At 55.5% G+C, this 11,362-nt stretch overlaps 1 non-coding gene across 1 annotated transcript; it reads left to right on the plus strand.

Annotated features, from left to right (window-relative positions):
* The first annotated feature begins 8,476 nt into the window (after positions 1 to 8,476).
* On the plus strand, positions 8,477 to 8,627 carry LOC134154862 (5.8S ribosomal RNA). Its single transcript, XR_009961375.1, has one exon. It is a non-coding gene; the product is annotated as a 5.8S ribosomal RNA (ribosomal RNA).
* The last annotated feature ends 2,735 nt before the right edge of the window (positions 8,628 to 11,362 follow it).

Consider the following 11,362-nt stretch of genomic DNA (forward strand, 5'->3'; position numbering starts at 1 on the left):
CACCACCATCTATGGGCCTTTGCACTCCTGCAGGCATAAGATTTCCCCCATTCATTGACTTCCACCTGAATTTATACCTCGTTCTCCATCCTATTCTTTTTTGGAACTACCTTTCCACCGCCCCTGCATTTCCTTTTCTCCACCCAAACTCCGCACAAGTAAACAACTTACCTTTCTCCTGGGCCCCCATTCTAGTACATCCATACCTACTTTTGGTGTTTCCGACACTCTTTCCTAGGCAATTTTGACTGAATGTGGCCTTTCTCGCAGAGCTCTCTACATCAAGCTGCTCTCACATCCCAAGAATCCCTTCTGACCCTATGGATCATGCTGGTCATATTTCATATCCATTATGTTTTTTGGGGAACAGAATTATCTTACTAATTTTAGCCTTGATACTGCTACCTAGTACAAATTCCTCACAGGCAGCTTGCATAGCAGAGAAATGCCAGAACCCAGTTACTACTCACAGAATATCTCTGCCTGCAAACAGTTTTCCTCACACCTCTGGTACTCAGTAGAAGTTATGGGGAGTTTTGAGGCCTCATGTTCCTGCAGGACCTCTTGTTCAGTCGCTCCTATTAGCATCAGGTGCATTTTGTCCCTCTTCCCCACCCAGCCCCCTCTGACTTTTCTCTACTTTCAGACTTGCAGGATCAGGGAGTGGAAGGGCAACTCCCAGCAGACTTTGGTGACTCCTGCTGACACATTCACTGCAGTGCAGGAGCAGGCCCTCCACAAAAGTGCCAGCTCACTCTACCTTTGCAATGCCTTTTTGGGGGTGAAAAGACTGCCTGGCTTGTGAAGGAGGGGATGTTTGACAAGGAAGACTACTCTGCAGGTTATTACAGTTGAGAAGGAAGGTTGGAAGCAATCTGAAGGAAAAGGAAAGGAAAAAGAAAAAAGAAAAAAAAGCAGGTTGAAATTCAACTGAAGGATTATTTATTCATTTATTTAGTTAGTCATGAATAATGCCCACCAATTTAAGGCTGGTCTTGCAAAAAGCATTTAATTTGAGCCCTACTCTGCTTCTTCTCTGGCACGTTCTTTCCATTGAGTGTTGTGTAGTGTGTTTCAGCCTTCTCTGCACACACTGCTACAAGCTATGGCCTTCCCCCAGAACAGGCCGTATATTTGGAATGACACATTCTGATTTCAACATACTCTTTTCTGTCCTTGAAAGTCCGTCATGACAAATTTGGTGAGTTTCTGTCCTTGTTCAGAAGTGGACAGTGATCCTCCATGACATGTCCTGCCCCTCTCTGCCCCACTGCAGAGAGAACTGCTGTGGAAGGTCTGGTGAGCAGCTGGGTGACCGACAGAGTAAAGCAAAGTTGCCCTGCAGTGTGCTCTGTATGCTGACCAAAACCAGTTAGGGCCAGACATGCCTACTCTGTTTTGTCAACACTGTCCAGCTGCTTCACAGTCAGCAACTACTCGAGCTTTGCACAGTTGAGATAAGGAAAGAGCTCCAGGAGATAAAAGGGGCCCCGAGGATACATTAAAGTGAATCCAGCCTGGGCATCCGACCCGTCAGTCCCACAGCCTGCCAGCACTGACCCCTTGGTGCGGTTCCCGGGGTTCCTCATGCAGTTTGGTGGGTAAGTCCTTCTTAAATTTACTTTGTTGTAACCCCTTACATGCCTTGACTGCCTCTCAGTGTCTGTATCCAACCCTCCTTTTCCACACCTTGCAGCCCCCCTTATGGCAGGGTTGGCAGGTACTGGTGTGGAGATGCCTCCGTGGGGACAAAAGGGCAAGATGGAGACAAGGAGCCACAACCTTGGGTGGCTTGCTACAGGTCAGTGGGCACCCGTAGCTCACGAGTGAGCAGAGTGGGTCTCCTCTGAAGCATGGCTGGAGCTTGTAAGTGAGCTGGGGTAACCCCAAACAGGCTAGAGGAAATGTTCTCCAAGCTCTAACTGGAGCAAGCTGGGCTGGTGGAGGGAAAGGCAGCAGGGGATCTGGGATGGATCCTGCTGACTGCACTGCACACCCTGGGTGAGGTATTGTTAGTGCAGCACCCACAAATTGGGCAGCTGGGAAGTGATCTCCAAGCCACTGAGAAGACTTGCCAACTGACCCGAGAGGTGGGAACCACCACTGTGGAATGAGGGGAAAATCTGCGGCACTGCTGTACGTTGTTATGGCTGACTGCATTGCAGATCACCCACATTGGAATTTGGAGTCGGGACAAGAGGGGACGTGAGATGTCCATCCCCTGGCAGGCCAGGCACTGGTGTAAAAAGAGGATTGGGATCTGGAAATTTGGGACGGTAATAGCTGGGACTGTGATGATCCCCCCACCCTCTGCCCCTGTTCAGTGTGAGACAGCGAGCATGAGGAGGAGGTAGCTGCCTGGGCAGCAGTAGAGCAGCAGCTTCCTGGACCGAAGGCAGCCAGTACTCAAGGAACCAGCACTATTTATGATAGTAAAGCTTCGGAGCTGCAGGATAGGCGGGGACACTCTCAGCAGAAGCCCGGTGAAGGGTTCTTAGAATTCCTGTTAAGGTTGTGGCATGATGGGGCAGATGTACTTTGCTTTCTCACAAAGGAGCTTGATGGAAGGGACCTCTCCCCCAAGAGCCCATGCTGCAAAGCCCTCTCCGTAAGAATCGGCAGCAAAACAAAAGCATATTCCCCTCCCTGATGGCCTGGCTGATGGGTGCAGGGTGCTTAACTTGCCTGACTGTGCAGACGTTGATGATGGTCTACCTGAGAGGACTGCTGTCACAGCAGAGAGAAACCAGCTGCAGCAATTAGGAATGTTGTCCGGAATGTATTCCCCCCAGTTTACTGGATCAGCTCAGATCCCTGTGTGTGGATCAGATCAGATGCCTGTGTGCAAAACCATCCAAAGTAAGAGGCTACAAACTGACCCTCATTCCCCCACTCACCACACCTTCAAGTTATGGGGCTGCCTATGATTAGAGGGTGAGCAGGAGTGGTCGGGGAAGCTGCAGCACTGCTATCTCAGGTAGCAGAGCTGTCATCTCAGCAGAGACAGGAAGGTGGGAAACAGGTGGGAAAATGTGAAACAGAAAGGGTGAGTGGCAGCACTGGGTTTCCAGCCTTGCTGTGAGCGGACATGCCGTGGGAGGAGGGAGAAGGTAAACCCCAAAGCAGAGCTGCTCAGGCGATGGCTGCAGCTCAAGGCGGAGCAGCGCACTAAGTGCGGCGGGGTGGGGAAGCTCGGGAGCAGCCCGAAGGAGAAAAGGGAAGAACCAGCGGCACCTACTGCCGCGCCTGCAGCATGCACGGAATGGCAGCTAGCAGCCCGACACAGCACCGTTCCCTCGGCTGCCAGCGCCTTCAGTGGTCCTGTCTGGGCAGTGAAGCAGAAGGATGGTTGCTGGGGAACAGCAGTGGACTACTGCCTTTTTGTAAAGTCCTTCTCAGAAGACCACAGGAAAACTCTCCAAAGAGACGGCATGAGTTAGCTCAGTCATCTGAAAGCACTGAATGCTGCTATTGGCTGAACGTTTGGTGTTTGCTTGAGGATGTAGGGAGAATAAGGCATCTGCCCACAGAAGAGGTGGGAGAGTGCATGGTGTCATCCAGGTGGCTGTATGTGCATGTGGTGGGGGTGGGCATCATCTTTGGGGTGGCGGAGCTGGAGGCTGGAGAGAAGAGCAAGGAGCTCAGAAGTGTGGGGCTGGTTTGTCATGGGTGCGTGGGCAGCAGACAGGGGCACTCCTGGTGGCTATTAGCAGTGATGCTGGGGGTCTTGAGGGGACTCCCATCCCTGTGCAGCCAGTGTGGTTTTCCCACTGGGCCAGGCTGAGCTGGGCACCCGGGTCAGACTCCAAGTGAGAAAACGGTTGTAGCAGGTCAGGAGTGAGGGCTCCCCATCCTTCTTGTTCTGCTCTTCATGCTGCAACCATGTCACGCTGCCGGACAAGGTGTGGCTGCACTTGGGCGCCCGTGGTCCACAGTGATGTCGGCTGCCCACTGAAGCCATCTTGAAGCACAGACCAAGCAGTCTAGCATGTGTGCGACATGTCAGCGGCTTGCACAAAAGCCCGTGATGCAGTGAAGGTGAGGTCCAGTGCATGCTGGCTGAATTGGGATCCTGAGGCAGGGGCAAGGGCAAGGGCGCACCACTGGCCTGTTTTGCCTGCTCCATCAGGGAGGTGGAGCATGCGTGTCTGTGCTAGGATTCAAAAGATGGTGAACTATGCCTGGGCAGGATGCATTGCCCTCAGCCAATCGAAAGGGAGTCAGGTTCAGAGCCCCGAAGCCAGAGTAATGGTGATGTGTGCTGCAAGGCGTCAGTTTCGTAATGCAGCTGATGCCAGGGAAGTTGTTGGGAGGCACCTGGGGAGAGTTCTGCTTTCTTTGTGAAGGGCTGGGCACCCTGAGATGGGTTCATTTTGAGAGAGGGCCCCACACATTGGAAAATGTCGCGGTTCTGTGGGCATCCGGTGAACTCTCACTGGCCTGTAAAAATCCAGGGGAGAAGGTGTAAATCTCATGCCAGGCTGTATCCATATCTGCTGCAGGTCTCCAAGGTGCACAGCCTCTGGTATGCTGGAACAATGTAGGTAAGGGAAGTCAGCAAGCCAGACCTTTGACTTCAGGATAAGGATTGACTCTAAGGACTGGGTCGGTTGTGACATCACATGAAGCAAGGCTGGGTGTGCTGTGCAGCTGGCTGAGGTGCTGTGCACCACACCTGTCCCCTCTGCCTGCTGGGCAAGTGACTCTGGACATGCCCCGGCCCTGTGATGCCATGCTATATGCCAGCCACAATGACAGTGGTCTTGGCCTGTGTGGCTGGCGAGGCAAATTCCAAATATTCAGGCTTGTTGGCCACCTCAACTAGCTCACTGCACCAATAACATCAGAAGGATTATTGTCTTCAGGGAAGGGATCCAGAAGGATTTTGAGAAGGCACAGATGACTGCTGGAGGGAGAGCAGACAAAATTCCATCAACTGGGGATCAACTCCCCATAACAGCTCTGGCTTCTGTGGAAGGTGGGAAGGCAGCATCTGGAGGGGAAATTCCAGTTCCCAGGGTCATCTCTCCTCTTCCTAGCAAGTGGAGAAAAAGGGAGCTAGAGAACTGGGCCAATCTAAGATCGCAAGGCTGAGTATTAACAACTTGTAGAATGATAACATCAGTAATGATTGGCTTATACCCTACCAGGACATTCTCCACAGAAAGCTACTAAGCACAACAGAGCTACGTGCCAATGTCTATCCCACAAGGGAGTGTTTGGCTTGAGGGCTGAGGGAAGGGCTGCCTAAGGGGTGCAGGCTCTGTCTGCGGAGTAGGAAACCCGTTCCCGTACTATTGGATATGGCCCTTCAGTCCAGGATGCCCAGATCCAGAGGCACAACATCTTGTGTGGTGTGCTGGGAGAAGGAGCAAAAAGGCTGGGGTGGGTGTTATATTTAGAACCTAACCATGGGGATAACAACAATGAGCTCTTCAAGCCAGATTTGGTGGTACTTAAGGGGTCTTGGGTGACACTAGTGGACATTACCGTTTGCTATGAAAGTGTGTTGTCATATTTAGGTGACGCATCGGCAGAAAAAGTCCAGAAGTACCAATATCTGGAAGAACAAGTGAAGGAGGTGATGAGACCTGGAGAAGTGCAGTTCCTGGGCTTCCCGATCGAGACTCACGGAAAGCGGTACAAATGCAACGACAGGTTCCTTGCAGGCCTTCAGTGGCCGTCTGAAGAGGATAGCGAGGCTTTTCTTGTGCAGGGCTCTCCTGTGCTCTGTGGAAATCCTGCACATCTCTACCAGCAGAGGTAAGATTTTTACTTTTTTAATAGGCTTTATTTACTTGTGTGACTTTGTTACTCCAGAGTCCTTCCATGGAAGGCAACAGTAAAATTCTTCACAAAGATGACATGGGTCTGCTCAGTCTTCTGTACGCGCTGAATTTTGCTCTTGCCCGGCTCCCTTGGGGTTGAGCCCTGTAGGTATGGGACGTGGGATCTTGTCCCCAGTGACGCTCACCGAATTTGACAAGAGCATACGGGCTGCCTACCAAGCCCAATTCAGAAAAGGTGTCATAGAAATTCAGTGGTTGATTAATAGCCAAATGCCTCGTCATCTAATCAGAGATGTGCATGAATGGCTGAACATCATTCCCACTGTCCCTACCTACTATCCAGCGGAACCACCCCAAGGGAACGGGCTTGGCGGAATCAGTGGAGAAAGAAAGGCCCTGTTGAGCTTGACTCTAGTGTGGTGCTGTGAAGAGACATGAGAGATGTAGAATAAGGCCTGTCTGCTGGTGAAATGCCACTACTGTGATCATATTTTCACTTACCTGGTGAGGGCATGAGGTCAAGCCCCCAGAGGTGTCCCACTCTGGGGACAGCGTCTGTTGGGGATTTTGTCCGGGTCACTACACCTGTCAAACTGTTCCATAGGTGTCCCAAGGCGACCTCAGGGAGGACAGAAGTGTCCTGTGGAGCAGAAGGGCAAAAGCTCGCTTGATCTTGATTTTCAGGGCAAATAGAGACCATGAAAGCAGGGCCTCCTGAGCCTTCTGACTTTTGGGGTTTTAAGCAGGAGGTGTCAGAACTGTTGCCACAGGGATAAGTGGCTTGTGGTGTCCAAGCATTCATAGCAATGTTGCCTTTTGATCCTTTCATGTCGTCTCTTGCTATCACTGTGAAGCAGATTTTTGTCAACCCTTGGGTTGTTCACCCACTGACAGGGAGCATGAGGTGTGTTTAGACCATTGTGAGACAGCTTAGTATGTGCTCTGCTGCTGATGTGTTGTTGCAATAGTAATCCTGCTCAGTACAACAGGAACCACAGCTTGAGGTATTTAGTGCCTGTGCTTGTCTGAGGAGCCACTGGAGTGAGGTCTCCACCTGTGGGATTCTGACTGAACACCTCTAAGTAGCTAGAATCGCCCCTAAACGCAGTGTTACGAAATCACCAAGGTGCCACAGTGGGCTCTCATTGTCTGGCCGCCTGCTCTGCAGTTTCTCTGCAGAAGCAGCAGGGCCAAAACAGGCCTAGTGCAGAATGCCACTCGTTGTCGGGACTAGAGCGCGGACAGATATGGCGCCGTCTCTCACCCATTGCGAACTGCGTGTTTGTGGGGAACCTGGTGCTAAATCATTTGTAGACAACTTGATTCTGGGTCAGGGTTTCATACACAGCAGAGCAGCTCCCTTGCTGCTATCTATTGAGAGTCAGCTCTTGACAGAAGCTTTTGTCGGTTGGCCAGGAGGGGCCAATGGCTGGCACACGCTGGGGGAATGGTCAGCCTTTCCCCTCCTCCAGTTCCTCCAGGGCCAGATCCTCCTCTCCCTGTGCCTCCACTGGAGGTGACAGTGGCAGGGGTGAGGGTGGGCAGGAGCAGGAGACCCCTCCTTGAGCAAAGGCCACTCCAGCTCCAGTGTTCCTTTTTTCCCCTGTCTGCTTGGAAGCAGGTTGACCTGAAGGACTGCTGCAAAGGTGGTGGTGTCCTGAGCAGTGGCCAAAATCAACATGCAAGGAGGCAGCTGCACCTGCATCAGCAGTGCGATGGGTCAACCTCTGTTGTGTCTTTCAGACTGCATGGTAGATGTGGTGTTGCCCTCCCATCCCCTTTGCCATCCCAGGGCAGGGGCACATGGGAGATGCTCACTCTCGCCTGTGGTGGGGTAGATGTGGTGTCAGTTGCCAGCTCTGACAGCAGGAAATGTGTCTGCCTGAGTGCAGGACCCCAGGCAGGCCTGTTGCTGCTGACCCAGTCCTAGTGGAGATGGGGGAGGCAGCGCTGTGGGGATTTGAGGTTGGTGCCCTCCCACTAGGGCCAGGTACCTAGCCTCCACGTTTCTCCTGCCCCTCCTTGATGACACAGCTGTGTGATGTGCAGAGACACTGCACGGTTGACCTTGCACCGGCCTGACCTGAAGGCGCGACCTTGGTGCGAGTGCGTGCTCACTGCCGGGATGGTGAGCCCCCACCGCGGGTGGTGCGGACGCTGAGCCTTGGCACATCCATTCTCCTGCCTTGGCTGGTGCTCTCAGACCCCCGCCGTGGCCGCTGGCGGCATGCTGCCCCAGCACTCCGCCATCCGGTGCGCCTGCCTCGCTCTGCCTGACCCGGCTTTGCTGGGCGGTGGGTGGGCGGTGGGTAGGCAGCGGGGGTGGCCCCCCCGGTCTCCACGTGGAGGCGGGGAGAGCGGGTGCCATTCCCTGTCTGTCCCGTCTCGCCTGCCAGCCCGGCGCTGGGCGTCTGTCCGCGGAAGGGCCGGGGGAGCGCTCTCGAAGCGAGAAAAGCGTTGTCCCAGGTCGGGAGCGAGGGCTCCCTGCCCTTCTTGTTTGGGTCTGCCCTTCCCCCCCCCCCCGAGCTCTGTGCTTCTACGGTCGGTGAGGCGAGCCCGCTCTTCCCGCTGTCCCTCGCTCAGCAGCCGGCGGTGGTGCGAGGAGGGAGGTGGAGGGGAGGGAGCCCTCAGAGGCTGCCAATGCGGCCTGGTCCCCCTGCGCGTGTGGTGGGGACTGAAACCAAGACAACTCTTAGCGGTGGATCACTCGGCTTGTGCGTCGATGAAGAACGCAGCTAGCTGCGAGAATTAACGTGAATTGCAGGACACATTGATCATCGACACTTCGAACGCTTGCAGCCCCGGTCTCCCGCCAGGACTACCCCTGTCTGAGCATCACTTGATGGTCTATCGTCAACCCCCATTGGTGCAGCGGTCCCGTCCCTCCCAGGGGATGGAAGGGGAAGCATGCGGCAGCAGTGGTGCAAGGCGATGTGGTGTGGCTGGGACACCTGGCAGGCCCTCACCCTGCATGGCTGGGCCGTTGCCCCGCTAAGTGCAGACACGGGAAATCCTCGCTCCTGGAGTGCCGCTTTGTGGAGTTCATCCCGCCGGGCCCGAAGGGTGGGTGGGTTGCCACGGCCCAGCACCTGTCGCCGCCGCCCGCCACTGCTTGCCATTGCCACCATATGGGCTCCTCTCCATCACTCTCCTGGTGGTGCGCTTGTATCCCATTCCCCTCTGAGGTGTGGCAGCTGGCTGCCTGTCCCCCACCCCTCTCCCTGACTGCTGTCATCTTGGTGCCCACCAAGTCTCCCCACCCCATCCCCACAGCTTGCCCGTGTCCGTAGCATGTTTTGAGCCACTTCCACCCACTGGCTGGCATAAGCCGCGGGGTTGTGTTGAGGTCGGCAGCAACGGGTATGGGTCCCGCATCTGGGTGGAGGGGGCAGCGTAGGCCCCAACTAGTGTGAAGGAGGGAGGAGAGGGGAGGGGAGAGGAGAAAAAGGGAGGGGAGAAAAGGGGAAGGGAGAAGAGGGTGCCGTGCCGCTCCGCACCGGGGCGAGAGCGGAGGCAGCGGCCGGGAGGAGGAGGAGGAGCTCAGCCCCAGCCACCGGAGGGCTGCGCCAGCGCGTGAGCGAGCGAGCGTGTGTTTGGGAGCCGGGCCCGGGGGAGGTCCGGACCTTGTCCCCCGTCCCCGCGTGGCTGTCTGCGGGTGGGTACCGCAGAGGTACCGCACCACGCTGCCGCGCGTGCGTGTCGGAGGTCCCCCCCGCAGTCCTCCCCACTGTGTGGTGGCAACCTCAGGTTGCCGTGCCTCTTCCCCCCTGGTCCTGGCTAGGGGCCTCTGGCTGTCTTCTCACCGGTGGGCACGTGCCCGCTGACTGAGCCCTGTCTTGGACCTCCTCTGGGAGTCAAAGCGCGAGGGGCAGGTGCGCGTGTGCCCACCCCGCCTCCATCTGATTGCGACCTCAGATCAGACATGGTGACCCTCTGAATTTTAGCGTATTGGTGAGCAGAGGAAAAGAAACTACCCAGGATTCCCTCAGTAATGGCGAGTGAAGAGGGAAGAGCTCAGTGCCGAATCCCCACGCTGTAGTGGGGCGCATGAAATGTGGCGTACAGAGGTCCCATCCCCGGCGCCGCTCTCAGCGCAGTCCGCCTGGAGGATTCAACCCAGCGGGCTCGGTCGGCCGTCTCGGGTCTCGGCGAATCCCCGCCTCCTCCTCCCCTCCGTCCCCTTGGTGAGAGTGGGCGGGCCAGGGACCGCTGCCCAGCCAGCTGCTGACCCCCATTGGGCGCACTTCCCCCATGGTGGTGTGCTGTGACTGACTCTGCCACTCTGGGAAGGGCCCGGTGGGCAGGTCTGTTTCTTCCCACCCCCGCTTGTGGCGGGCAGGGAGGGCGCCACAAGTTGACAGTGGTGGTGACAGTGGCCCCCATCCGGGGGACGGTCCCGCCAGTCCCCAGCATGACTGTCAACTGGGGCAGAGTGTCCTCAGTACACCCCGACCACTTTGTGCCGCCGGGCAGGGTGTGGCCATGCTTGGGCGCCCGGGATCTGCGGCGATGTCAGCTACCCACCCGACCCGTCTTGAAACACGGACCAAGGAGCCTAGCATGTGTGTGAGTCAGCAGCTCGCTCGAAAGCCTGTGGCGCAATGAAGGTGAGTGCTGGCGCGCGCCAGCTGAGCTGAGATCTCGAGGCGGAGGCAGAGCCAAAGGTGCACCACTGGCCCATCTTGCATGCTCTGTTGGGGAGGCGGAGCATGAGCATCCATGCTAGGAGCCAAAAGATGGGGAACTATGCCTGGGCAGGGCGAAGCTAGAGGAAACTCTGGTGGAGGTCCGTAGCGGTCCTGATGTGTAAATCAGTTGTCCGACGCAGGTGTAGGGATGAAAGACTAATCAAACCATCTAGTAGCTAGTTTCCCTCAGGATAGCTAGCACTCATGGGCAGCAGTTTTACCTGGTTAAGCGAAAGGTTAGAGGTCTTGGGGCCAAAACGATCTCAACTTCTTCTCAAACTTTCCAATGGTAAGACGCCTGGCTTGCTGATGTGGACAGAGAACATGGAATACAAGTTCCCTTACGGTTGAGCCTGTACATTGGGACTTGGAGATCCGGTCCCCAAATGACAGTCTCTGGATTTGACTTGGCGGACAGGCCACCGCTCAAATCAACTGGGAAGAGGCTCCATAGAATTCCATGGTTTGTAAATAGCCAAGTGCCTCACCAGCTACTTAGTGATGTGCATGATTGGGTGGATCCCAGTCCTGGGGTGCATTAGGAAGAGTGTCGCCAGCAGGTCGAGGAAGGTGATCCTGCGCCTCTGCTCAGCCCTGGTGAGGCCTCATCTCAATTACTGTGTCCAGTTCTGGGCTCCCCAGGACAAGAGAGACATGGAGCTACTGGAGAGAGTCCAGCATAGGGCTACGAGGATGATCAGAGGGCTGGAGCATGTGCCCTGGGAGAAACATCTGTGAGAGCTGGGCCTGTTTAGCCTGGAGAAGAGCAGACTGAGGGGGGATCTTATCAATGTGTATGAGTACCTGAAGGGAGGGTGTCAAGGGGGTGGGGACAAACTCTTTTCAGCTGTGCCATGTGACAGGACAAGAGGCAGTGGGCAGAAA

The sequence above is a fragment of the Rhea pennata genome, unplaced genomic scaffold (genome assembly GCF_028389875.1).
Source record: "Rhea pennata isolate bPtePen1 unplaced genomic scaffold, bPtePen1.pri scaffold_46, whole genome shotgun sequence".
NCBI classification, from domain to species: Eukaryota; Metazoa; Chordata; class Aves; order Rheiformes; family Rheidae; genus Rhea; species Rhea pennata.